Below are 13,297 nucleotides of genomic sequence, written 5' to 3' on the forward strand. Positions count from 1 at the left end.
ATTGTAGACCAGAATAGAATGCCTAAGGGGAGCGTAATAAGTATTGAAGCCACACTACTGTTAAGAGTCAGATCATATGAGGTTTTATTGGATTTGAATTGTTAGAAATAATGAGTATTAGAATCAATTATATAATCTGTTTTTATTTAATTAATTTATTTTTTAAGTCTTATTTATTTTTGAGAGAGAGAGAGATAGAGTGCAAGCAGGGAAGGGGCAGAGAGAGAGGGAGACACAGAATCCGAAGCAGGCTCCAGGCTCTGAGCTGTCAGCACAGAGCCCGATGTGAGCATCAAACTCACAAACTGCGATATCATGACCTGAGCCAAAGTTTGACACTTGCCTGACTGAGCCACCCAGGTGCCCCTTTTTGTATTTAATTAACTTTTTTTAAATTCTTGTTTTTAAATTTTAAATTTTATATCATTTATTTATTTTTAAAAGTTTATTGGGGCGCCTGGGTGGCACAGTCAGTTAAGTGTCCGACTTCAGCTCAGGTCATGATCTCGCGGTCCATGAGTTCAAGCCCCGCATCAGGCTCTGTGCTGACCGCTCAGAGCCTGGAGCCTGTTAAGGATTCTGTGTCTCCCTCTCTCTCTGACCCTCCCCCGCTCATGCTCTGTCTCTTTGTCTCAAAAATAAATAAATGTTAAAAAAAATTCATTTTTAAAAGTTTATTTATTTTAGAGAGAGAGTGAGAGAGAATGGGGGAAGGGCAGAGAGCGAGAGAGAGAGAGAGAGAGAGAGAGACTCCCAAGCAGGCCCCCCACTGCCAGCACAGAGCCCAATGTGGGGCTCAAACCCACAAACCATGAGATGATGACCTGAGCCGAAATCAACAGTTGGACGCTCAACCAACTGAGCCACCCAGGTACCCCTAAATCATTTTTTTAATGTTAGTCAGGGGCGCCTCGGGTGGCTCAGTCAGTTAGGCATCCGACTTTGGCTCAGGTCATGATCTCTCGGTTCAGGAGTTCAAGCCCCACATTGGGCTCTGTGCTAACGGTTCAGAGCCTGGAGCCTGCTTCGGATTCTGTGTGTGTCTCTCTCTCTGCCCCTCCCCTGCTCTCTCTCTCTGTCTCTCAAAAAAATAAACAAATGTTAAAAAAATAAAAAATTAAATAAAATGTTAGTCAAATACAGTGACATCTGGGTGGCTCCGTCAGTTAAGCATCTGACTCTTGATCTCAGCTCAGATCTTGATCTCAGGGTCATGAATTCCAGCCCTGAGTTGGTAGTGTCTCACAGGGGGAAAGGCAAGGATGGATGTTATTGACATGGAAGTTTTGTTTAGGGCCAGTTTTTCAATGTGGACACTAGGATTGGGTGAAGATCAAGATGTAACAGTGGGAAATTAGTGGAAATTACATAAGAATTTTGAGGCTCAGGATTCAAAGAATCCTAGAGCACAAATTCTGTTGATGTTTTCCATTGAAGAGTTGATGGATCTTTCCTGGTAATGAACTTTCTGGTAATGAACAATCAAGCCAATTGCCTGTATAAGAAACTCTAGGAAAGTAAAATTGTGCTGTGAAAACAGTGGGATAATTACATCGTGTTAATGTAGACAGGAGGGTACATTCAGGGATTGGCAGTTCTCTGTGTCTAGGCTGAGTTGAGGGGAGCATGTCCTTGCAAACACCCTGAAAAGTATGCCTAGAGAATCCTTACGTCAGACTTTGTAAGCATCTGTGGAGCAGCCCACTTCTTAAGTCAGGGCAGTGCCCCCTCTGAGACATTACCAAAGCTCTTTAGAGGTGGTGTTTTCCTTTACCACATAAAGGTGACATGTGTCTTGTTATATTAATGAAAGTGATGGGCACCTGAGTGACTCAGTCAGTTGAGTGTCCAGCTTTGGCTCTGGTCATGGTCACACGGTTCATGAGTTTGAGCCCTGCATTGGGTTCATTGCTGTCAGTGCAGAGCCCACTTTGGATCCTCTGCCCCCTTTCTCTCTGTGCCCCTCCCCCACTCACGTTCGTTCTCTCTCTTTCTCTCTCTCAAAAATAAGTAAAACGCTTTTTTAAAAAATGAAGGTAGGGACACCTGGGTGGCTCAGTCAGTTAAGTGTCCAACTTTGGCTCAGGTCATGATCTCCCAATTCATGTGTTTGCGCGGTCTGTGAGTTCAAGCCCCGTGTGGGGCTCTGTGCTGACAGCTCAAAACCTGGAGCCTGCTAAGGATTCTGTGTCTCCCTCTCTCTCTGACCCTCCCCCGTTCATCCTCTATCTCTGTCTCAAAAATAAATAAACATTAAAAAAAAATTATCGGGCGCCTGGGTGGCTCAGTTGGTTGGTCGTCCGACTTCAGCTTAGGTCATGATCTCACAGTTCACGAGTTCAGTCCCCACATTGGGCTCTGTGCTGACTGCTCAGAGCCTGGAGCCTGGTTGGGATTCTGTGTCTCCCTCTCTCTCTGCCCCTCCCCGACTCAAGCTCTGTCTCTCTCTCTCTCTCTCTCTCTCTCTCTCTCTCTCTCAAAAATAATAAATAAACATTAAAAAAATTTTTTTTAATTAAAAAAATCAAGGTGACTTCTGGATCCCACCCCAAGGGCAGGGGCTGGAGGACCAACCATGTGTTGGAGGGTTTCAGTCCCAACCCCCAGACTCTTGGGAGGGGAGAGAAGCTGGAGGTAGAATTAGCCAATGGCCAATGAGTTAGTCATGACTATGCAGTGAAGTCTCCATAGAAACCAGAAGGACTGTGTTCTTCTGGGTTGGTAAACAAGTGTAGATATGGGGATAGTGGCACACCTGGAGAGGACATGGAAGCTCCAAGCTTGCCCTATGTACCTCTTCATCTGACTATTGATTCCTATCCTTTAATAAACTGATTAACATAAGTACACATTTCCCTGAGTTCTATGAGCCACTCTAACAAATTAAAAGAACCTAAGGAGGAGGTCATTGGAACCTCCAATCTATAGCTGTTTGGTCAGAAGCACAGGTAATAAACAGCCTGGGGCTTGTGACTGGTGTCTGAGTGGGGGATGGAAAGCAGTCTTGTAGGGATTGAGCCCTTAACCTGTGGAATCTGATGCTATCTCCAGGTAGGTTGTGTCAGAATTGAGTTGAATTCTCAGACACCCTGCTGGTATCAGAGAATTCTTGGTGCTGGGGGTGGGAGGTAGGGAGGGGAGGAAAGGAGGGGAGTGTTTCTCCACCACCATGTTGGAATTGTGCTGGGAAACTGAAAGAGTTGATGTCAGTAAAACTATATATTGGCGCCAGCTCTTTTCTCGTATGCTTCTACACTTATGTTAACAGACACATATCTTAAGGAAGACTTTAGTTGAAGGACACATTGGGCCCAGTTTAGTTTCAGTGAATTAAGCACAGGGCCATTCCAATATGCTTCTATGGGTAAGTTTACAAACACCTACATCTCAGTGAATGAAGAGGTTACTTGCAAAAAAAACCAAAAAACTATAATATTCTTACAACATTATGAAAACCCTTGGGTGATCTGGGCAAAAGATTAACAAAACACTTTCCCATTCTGTATAAGGATTTGGTCTTCTAACTCTGCTTCCTTAAAAACAGACAAACCAGAATGTGTCGACTATGTTAATCAGTCTCATTATTTACGGTAAAATTTACCCAGTTGCTGAATTGCACCTGGCCAGACGGAGAGAACATCGTATTTTGGCTTCCTCTAAAGACGGTATTTATTTAAGTACATTTATTGAAACTAAGTAATGAACGTTTGTACCATACTATTAATACTATTTAATCATAGACTTTGTTCAGATTTTACCAGTTTTCCACAAATGCCTTTTTTTCTGTTCTCCAATCAAATCCAGGATGCCATTTGGTATTAGTCAAAATGTTTCTCTAGTCTTTACCAATCCGTGACAGTTTCATGGGCTTTCTGGTTTTTCACATCCTTGAAACTTGCATTTATTATTTCAGATATTCCTGAAGTCTGCTACTGGACTGCTATTTACTGATAAGTACATTTTTGTTCATTTTTGGTGACAGTCCCACAGAAGGGATGGCATGATCTCAGTGCATATTAGAGGGTCCATGACATAGATATGTGTTGTTACTGTTGCTGTCAATGTTAAACATTCTGTTAAGGTACTATCTGCCAGGTTTCTCTACTGTAAAGTGACTATTTTTCCCTTTCTAAATTTTTTTTTTTTTATGTTTTTGTTTTATTTTTGAGAGAGAGACAGAGTACAGGCAGGGAAAGGGCAGAGAGAGAGGGAAACAATCCTTAGCAGGCTCAGCGTGTTAGCACAGAGCCCGATGCGGGGCTTGAACTCACAGACTGCGAGATCATGACCTGAGCCACCCAGACACCTCCTATTTTCCCTTTCTAATTGATAAACATCTTGGAGGAGAAACTTTGAGACAATGCAGATAACCTATTTCTCTTCCAATTTTCACTCGGTTTTCTGCAGCCATCAGTGTGGATTTTGCTTGGACTCATTTCAAAATTTTCAACCTCTTTTTCTATGGGAAGCAAATTTTACTATCCAGAATACAATATTTGCACAGTTCTCTTTGCCTTTAGCAGTACAGTATCCAGTCAAAATGATGTTTTCTAGAATTGTTTAGTTCTTCTTCATCCTCTTCAATGTGATTATATTATCCATTTTTTGTAGAATTAGCTCAATTTGTTATTTTAGGTACCTCTCCTGCCCTACATCCTGTTTCATATTTATTTATTTATTTCAGGTGTATGTGAACTATTACAGTGGTTCTAAGAGTAAGAACTATACAGAAAAGAATTCTCATGGGGCGCCTGGGTAGCTCAGTCGGTTGAGCATCCAACTTCGGCTCAGGTCATGATCTCACAGTTTGTGGGTTCGAGCCCTGCATCAGGCTCTGTGCTGACCGCTTGCTTAGAGCCTAGAGCCTGCTTTGGATTCTGTGTCTCCTTCTCTCTCTGCCCTTCCCCCGCTCATTCTTTGTCTCACTCTGTTTCTCAAAAATAAATCAATGTAAAAAAATTTAAAAAAAAAAAAGAATTCTCATGAAGTGTTGTTGCCCTTTCAATTTTGTTTTGTTTTGTTTTATTTATTCATTTTGGGAGAGAGAGAGCATGTGCAAGTGGGGGAGGGCCAGAGAGAAAGAGAGAGAGAATCCCAAGCAGGTTCCACACTGCCAATGCAGAGCCTGATGCAGGGCTGGGACCCACAAACCACGAGATCATGACCTGAACCAAAGTCGTATGTTCAACCAACTGAACCACCCAGGCACCACCCCCCCCACTTCAATTTTGATACCCTGGTCTCATTTTTTCTACACTATTCCCACTCCTTCAAAGTAAGTGATCCCATCAGTTTCTGGTTTATTCTTCCTGATTTCGTTTACATAGATACTTTTATGAGGTCCCATTCTTACATTGAACCTTAGCATATCTTAGATTCTCAATTACTCCTTGCTGTTTTCCCTTAATAATTTATCCTGAAAATTACTTCTTTTTTTTTTTAATTTTTTTTTTAACGTTTATTTATTTTTGAGACAGAGACAGAGCATGAACGGGGGAGGGTCAGAGAGAGGGAGACACAGAATCCGAAACAGGCTCCAGGCTCCAAGCTGTCAGCACAGAGCCCGACACGGGGCTCGAACTCACGGACCGCGAGATCATGACCTGAGCCGAAGTTGGCCGCCCAACTGACTGAGCCACCCAGGAGCCCCTGGAAATTACTTCTTACAGCAGATAGAGAGCTTCCTCATTGCTTTGTGACTGCTTAGTACTCCTATATGTGGATGTGCCATCGTTTATTCAGTGACTTTCTTCTGTTTAGGCTTTTAGGTTGTTTTCAATGCGTTGTGGTTATAAATAACACAAAAGCAAATAGTCTGACCCATATGTATTTTTGTAGTATCATTGGAAGTTTAGCTTCCAGGTTGATTCCTAGAAGTGTGGTTTCTGGTTCCAAAGGTACTTGCTTATGTGTTTTGTGTGTGTGGTTTTTTTTTTTTTTTTTTAATCCTTATTTTAAGTAGGCTCCACGTCCCATGTGGGGCTTAAACTCATGATCCTGAGCTCAAGAGTTGCATGCTGTACTGACTGAGGCAGCCAGGTGACCGATGCGTATGTGTTTTTGTATGATATTGCCAAAATCACCCCCCAGTCGGGTTTTACTAGTTTGTGTTTCCACCAGCCATGTATGAGAGTATCTTAACAACAGTAAACATATCTATTGTTCAGATCATAAAAAAATACTCTGAATAAAAACTCAACAACAGAATATATTGTCATACTTTTAACTTTTTACAAACCCAACATTTTTTCATATGTTTAAGAGCAATTTCTGTCTATTTCATGAGTTGTTGGGTTTGTGTCTCTCCCCCATTTTCTTTTTGTTTTTTAAAGTTTATTTATGAGAGAGCTAGACCAAGTGTGTGAGGGGCAGAGAAAGAGGGAGGGAGGGAGGGGGAGAGAGAGAGAGAAAGAGAGAGAAGGAGAGAGGGAAAGAGAATCCCAAGCAGGCCCCACCCAACTCTGGGCTCACTCTCACAAATCATGGGATCATGACCTGAGCTGAAATCAAGAGTCAGACGCTTAACCAACTGAGCCACCCAGACACCCCTTTATTTTTTAAGTAGGCTCCAGGCCCAGCATGGAACTCAACACAGGGCTTGAACTGATATCAAGACCTGAGCTGAGATCAAGAGTCGAATGTTTAACTGACTAAGCCACACAGGTGCTCTTGAAGATTTTATTTTTACGTAATCTCTTCACCTAGCATGTGGCTTAAAGTTACAACCCTGAGATCAAGAGTTGCATGCTCTTCCGACTGAGCCAGTCAGGCGCCCCCGAGAGTGATTTTATATATTAAGAGTATTAGCCCTTTGTCTGAAGTGTATGTTGCAAATATTTTCTCCCAGTTTCTCAATTGTTTTTTTTTATTTTGATTATGGGAGTTTATTTATTTTTTAATATAGTCAAATTCATCAGTCAGTCTTATTATCTCCGAATTTTGTGTTGTGGCTAGAAACTATCTCAAGGTTAAGGATAAATATACATATTTTCTTCCATTACTTGTATGGTTTTATTTTTTACATGTAAATCCGTAAACCATTTGGAAATTATTCTTGTGTATAAAATAAGGTCCTGGGGCACCTGGCTGGCTCAGTCAGTTAAGCATCTGACTCTTATCTGACTCTTGGTTTCGGCTCAGGTCATGATCTCACGGTTCACGTGTTCTGGCCCTGAGTCAGGCTGTCTGCTAACAGTGCAGAGCCTGCTTGGGATACTTTCCCTCTCCCTCTCCCTCTCCCTCTCCCTCTCCTCCTACTGCGTGCATGGTCTCTCTCTCTCTCAAAAATAAACTTAAAAAATAAGTAAAAAACATAAATAAAGAAAGTATGGGTCTAATGAAATCTTTTTCCGTATGGCTACTGAGATCTTTATAATGTCTTCCAATCCAAGAAGAGCGGTTGTTTCTCCATTTGTTTGAGGCTACTTCTATGTCTTTTAGGAGTGTTTATAATTTTTCTGAAATAGGTTTTACGTATTTTTATTAATTTTATTCTTCAATGTTTAATCTTGTTCTTTACTGTTATAAATCACATTTTCTCTCCCATTTTGTACTTTACCTAGTTATGGTTTTCCAGTAGAAAGACTCTCAATTTTTTCAACAGGTTTATTGCTATATAATTTATGTAACATGAAATCAGTCTTTGAAAATGAACAAGTAAAAAAAAAAATTTTAAGTTTTTATCATTTGTTTTAAATGTTTATTTATTTTTGAGAGAGAGAGAGACAGAGTATGAGAGGGAGAGGGACAGAGAGAAAGAGGGATATATAGAATCAGAAGCAGGATCCAGGCTCTGAGCTATCAGCACAAAGCCTGACATGGGGCTCAAACCCACGAACTGTGAGATCATAACCTGAGCTGAAGTCAGACGCTTATCCAATTGAACTACCCAGGCACCCCATTTTTAAAAAAATATTCATTTATTTTTGAGAGAGAAGAGAGAGAGAGTGTGTGAGCAGGGAAGGGGCAGAGAGAGAGGGAGACACAGAATCCGAAGCAAGCTCCATGCTCTGAGCTGTCCACACAGAGCCCTAGTCGGGGCTTCAACTCACTAACCATGAGGTCATGACCTGTGCCTAAGTCAGTTGCTTAACCGACTGAGCCTCCCAGGCACCCCCTGCCCCACCCAAATTTTTCTTAAATAAAATGAACAAGTCAGGGATGCCTGGGTGGCCCAGTTGGTTAAGCGTCTGACTTTGGCTCAGGTCATGATCTCCCGGTTCGTGGGTTCAGGCCCCACAACAGGCTCTGCACTGACAGCACTGAGCCTGCTTCAGATCTTGTTTCCTTCTCTCTGCCCCTCCCCAGCTTTCGTGCTCTTTCTCTCTGAAAAATAAACATTTAAAAAACAAAAAAAGGGCAAAAAGGCTCTTCCTTAAAGTGAACAAGTCAGTGTTTTTTGTATAATCACATTTTGTGCAACCATCACCAGTGTATAACCCATCACCCCATGAAGAAACCTGATACTCACTAGCAGTCACTCTGTATACCCAGCATCTGATAAACCACTAGTCTACTTTCTGTCTCTAAATATTTGATTATTAGGAATATTTCTATATACATAGAATCATGTAATATGTAGCCTTTTATGAATGTCTTCTTTCATAATATTTTTGAGATTCATCAACATAATATGAAGTATCAATACTTTATTCTTTTTTGTGGCCGAATAATATTCCATTCTATTATTTCTTTTGTTGCTTTGCTTTTAGTATCATACTTAGGAAATCATTGTGTTATCCAAATCTCAAAAATTTACTGCAGTGTTTTTTTTCTAAGCAGTTATTAGTTTTAGTTCTGACATTTGGCCTTTGATCCATTTTGAGTTAATTTTCATGTGCGCTATACAGTGTGAGGTTCCAACTTCATTCTTTTGTGTGTGAATATCCACTTGTTCCTAACACTGTTGCTTAAGACTCCATTGAATTTTTTTGGTTCCCTTTTCAGTAATGAATTGATCATAATTTGAGGTTTTATTTCTGCACTCTGCATTCTATTCCATTGATCTATATATCTGTATATGCCAGCACCATACTGTCTTGATTTATTGTAGCATTGTAGTAAGTTTTGAAATCAGGAAGTGTGATTTCTGTTATTCTGTTCTTTTTTGTTTGTTTTCAAAATTATTTTGGCTATTTGGAGCCTCCTATATTTCTATATAATCAGATTGTCATTTTCAGCGACAAGAGCAGTTGACATTTTGATGCAATGGATTGCATTGCATCTGTTGATCAGTTTGTGGAGCATTGTAATCTTAGCAGTATTGTCCTTCATGAACCTGAGAGGTCTCTCCTTTTATTTAGGTATTTAATTTCTTTCCACAGTATTTTTAAATTGTCAATGTATAGATCTCAGGCTTCTTTTGTTCAACCTTTTCCTACATATTTTATTCTTTTTGATATAATTGTAAATGGCATTTCTTTCTTAATTTTGTTTCTGGATTGGTACTCTTGGTCTTATTTTTAAAAAGTTTTACCCTTTATATCCTGGTATACTATTATATCATCTATAAATAGGGATAGTTTTATTTGTTCTTTACCTCTTTTTCCTATCTCTGATTTATCTTGTCTAATCAAATAGTTAATATCTTTAGTACAGTTAAACAAAATTTTTTTTAATGTTTATTCATTTTTGAGAGACAGAGAAAGAGCATGAAGAGGGGAGGGGCAGAGAGAGAGGGAGACAGAGAATCTGAAGCAGGCTCCAGGCTCAGAACTGTCAGCACAGAGCCCAAACTGGGGCTTAAACCCACAAACCATGAGATCATGACCAGAGCCAAAGTCAAACGCTTAACTGACTGAGCCACCTCTTTAGTACAGTTTTGAATAGTTGCAGAGATAGTCAGCTTCCTCGATTTGTTCTTGATCTCAGCAGAAATCCTATGTTTCCCCACCTAATAAGATACTAGCTTTAGAAATGAGAGAGAGAGAGAAAAAGAGTGAGTGTGTGTGTGTGTGTGTGTGTGTGTGTGTGTGTGTGTGTGTATTTTATGTTGTGGAAGTATCCCTGAGCTCCTGTTTGCTTGGATTTTTCTTTGTTAGTATATTATATGGTCTCTCTTGATATTCAGAAGTTATTTTGGCCCATATTTTCTTTTAGTGTCTCTTATCAGGTTTAGATATTAATATTTTTTTCATAAAAATTATAAAAGAATTAGGAAGCTTTCCTTCTTTTTCAATGACCTGGAACACTTTATGGAGCATTAGCTCTATAGCTAAAAGCAGTCATGGCCTTCTGCGACTTGTCTCCCAATAGGTCCTCCAAAAAGGACAAATGAATGAAAAAGTAGTAAATCTAGACAATCCACATCCTAGCATATCTTTAAGTCAAGATACCAAAAGTTCCAGATATCTGTAAGAAAAGGACTAAAGTTAAAAACTCCAGGACACTCTCCCAGTAAAGGTGGTTTTTCTTGCTCTATAATAGTAAAATTAATTAGTATTCAAAGTGCATAACCATGAAAATGATTTTTACATAGATCACCAACTGATAAGATTTTGCCATATCTATTTTATTTCTCTCTACACTACATTTATGGAGGTATTTGAAGGCATGTCTTAGGCATCATGACTTGACCCATGAATCATTCAGCAAACGTCTCCTGAGAATAAGGATAGTTCCACAAATAAGGGTATTTTTTCTTTTTTTTTTTTTTTAAGTGTATGTGTATGTATGTTTGTATATAATCTCTACACTCAACATGGAGCTCAAACTCATGACCCAGAGATCAAGAGTCACATGCTCTTCTGACTGAACCAGCCAGACACCCCAAGGGTGTATGTCTAAAAATTAATATAAATATTTTTCACAGAGAGGAGGTTCTGTTTTACATAATTGCTAAAATTATTCTCAGGAATTATTCTTTATGCATTTATTGACATAATCATGAGATTTTTTTTTTCTCCATTGTTCTGTTACTGTGTTGAATTCTGTTTATTGACTGAATTCTGGAATCCAGTTCTAGTCATGGTGTGTTGATATATTATCCCTTTTCAATATTGTTAGATTTGAATTTTTAATATTTCCTTTACATTTCATGAATGAGATTAAACTATATTCTTACTTTTTAAGATTGGATATAATGATTATGTTAGCTTTATGAATGTGTTTAGGAGAATGTACCCTTTCTCCCCCCTTTTGACATGGTTGGGTTGATGAAATATTCCAGAAAAACCATCTGGGCCTTCAGTTACCATTGTAGATTTTTTTAAAAAACTTACTTAGATTGGGGTACTGGGCTGGCTTGGTTATTAGAGCATGTGACACCTGATCTTGGTGTTGTGGGTTCGAGCCCCACACTGTGGGTAGAGATTACTTAAAAAAAAAAAAGTTTTTTTAAATAATAAAACTCAGATTACACCATGCTAGAATTGTTGAAGTTTTCTGTGTGTTGATTTTATAGAGGTTACTTTCTAGAGATTTATGCATTTCATCCACATTATTAACATAATGGGTTTTTTTTCATGATGTCATTTTACTGCATTTGAGGTGTGGAGGGCCGATAAGTGACGTCCCTCTTAGCTCACATCCCTGCATTGGATATTGCTGCAGTCTCCTTCCTCTTTATCAGTCTTGAGAGAATCACATTAGTAACATTGCTTTGAAATACAATATCGGCATTGTGGATCCTCTATGGTTTTTGTGGGCTCTATTTTGTAAGATGACTTTTATCTTTCTTTCTAATTTGTTTTTATTTTGTTGCTCTTTTTCTGGCTTCTTGCAATAAATGTTTAGGTGATTAATTTTCATGTTTTCTCACATGTATGCATATCTGTTGTATAAATTTTTTCTACTGTAACTACATTAGATTGGAATGGATGCAGATATTATAATTTGGTTTAAAATTTCTTTGTTTTTAATGTTTATTATTTTTGAGAAAGAGATGGAGTGTGAGTGGGGGAGGGGGAGAGAGACAGAGGGAGACACAGAATCCAAAGCAGGGTCCAGGTTCCAAGCTGTCAGCACAGAGCCCAACACTGGGCTCGAACCCATGAACTGCAAGATCATGACCTTAGCCAAAGTCAGATGCTTAACTGACTGAGCCACCCAGGCACCCCTTGGCTCAAAATTTCTTTATAAAAGTTTAGGAAATACTACCTTAGGTCTACTATTTTCTTTCTCCCAGCTTTTTGTTTTTGAAATTCATCAAGCCAAATGAGAATATTAAAAACATATATGTAGTTGAGGTGCCTGGGTGGCTCAGTCAGTTAAGCATCCAGCTCTTGATCTCAGCTCAGGTCTTGATCTCAGGAGTTTAAGGTCATGAGTTCAAGCCCCGTGTTGAGCTCCATGCTGTGTGTGAAGCCTACTTAAAAAAAAAAAAAAGTATATGTGTATATATGTGTGTGTGTGTGTGTGTATGCATATATATGTTAGTTAATTAGCCTTCACACAGATTTAACTTTGGATATTAACATTTGCCTTTTTCTCTCTCTATATGCACCTTTCTTCTTGGCTCACTTGATGGTAAGTAGCAGTTACCATTAAATTTTACCTCTCAAACACTTCTGTATGCATTTCCTAAAACTAAAAACTTCTATGTAGTCACACTATTATTATCATAGCAATTCATCCCTACATCTAACATAGAGTCCATATTTCAGTTTTTGAACTTTTCTCCAAAAATGCCATTTGTAAAATTTGTTTCCAGGATCCATTCCAGACTCATATACTGTATTTGGATGTGAGGCTTTGTATCTTACTGTCATCCTACCTTTTTTTTTCCCCTTTGAGTTTGATTATTTTGTAGCATCCAGTATAGTTTTCTCATGGAATATCTGCTTTCTAGGTTTGATGTTTTCTTCTTATGATTAGAATAAGGTTAAACATTTTTACCCAGACTACCACAGAGGTGGTATGTAATTATCTTTTTTTAGTAAACTTTATTTTAGAATGATTTTAGATATAGAAAGTTACAAAGATAGTAGAGAGACTTCTGTATATATCTCTCCTGATTTCTATCATTGTTAACAACATCATTCAGATACATTTGTCAAAACTAAGAAAATTACTTTCATATTAACTAAACTCTAGATTCTATTTGTGTATTTCACCAGTTTTTCCATTAATGTCATTTTTCTGTTCCAGGATCCTTCCATTCTGGGTACCACATTGCATTTATTTTTCATGTCTCCCAGTCTCTCTTCCAGTCTCTCCTGGTTTGTGACAGTTTTTTAATTTTTCCTTGTCTTTCAGGAATTTGACTGTCTTGACAGACTCTACCAGGTCCTGCAGAATATTCCCTATTCTGAGTCTGTTGTTTTTCTCATACTTACACTGGAGATAGGGGTTTTTAGAA

The 13,297-nt window shown here is 39.0% G+C and overlaps 1 protein-coding gene across 1 annotated transcript in view; it reads left to right on the forward strand.

The window, feature by feature from the left end:
* Positions 1-13,297, forward strand: part of LOC106980266 (zinc finger protein 585A) — a 404,538-nt gene that overhangs the window by 353,226 nt on the left and 38,015 nt on the right. The gene's annotated exons all lie outside the window — the stretch shown is intronic.

The sequence above is a fragment of the Acinonyx jubatus genome, chromosome E2 (genome assembly GCF_027475565.1).
Source record: "Acinonyx jubatus isolate Ajub_Pintada_27869175 chromosome E2, VMU_Ajub_asm_v1.0, whole genome shotgun sequence".
Classification (NCBI taxonomy): domain Eukaryota; kingdom Metazoa; phylum Chordata; class Mammalia; order Carnivora; family Felidae; genus Acinonyx; species Acinonyx jubatus.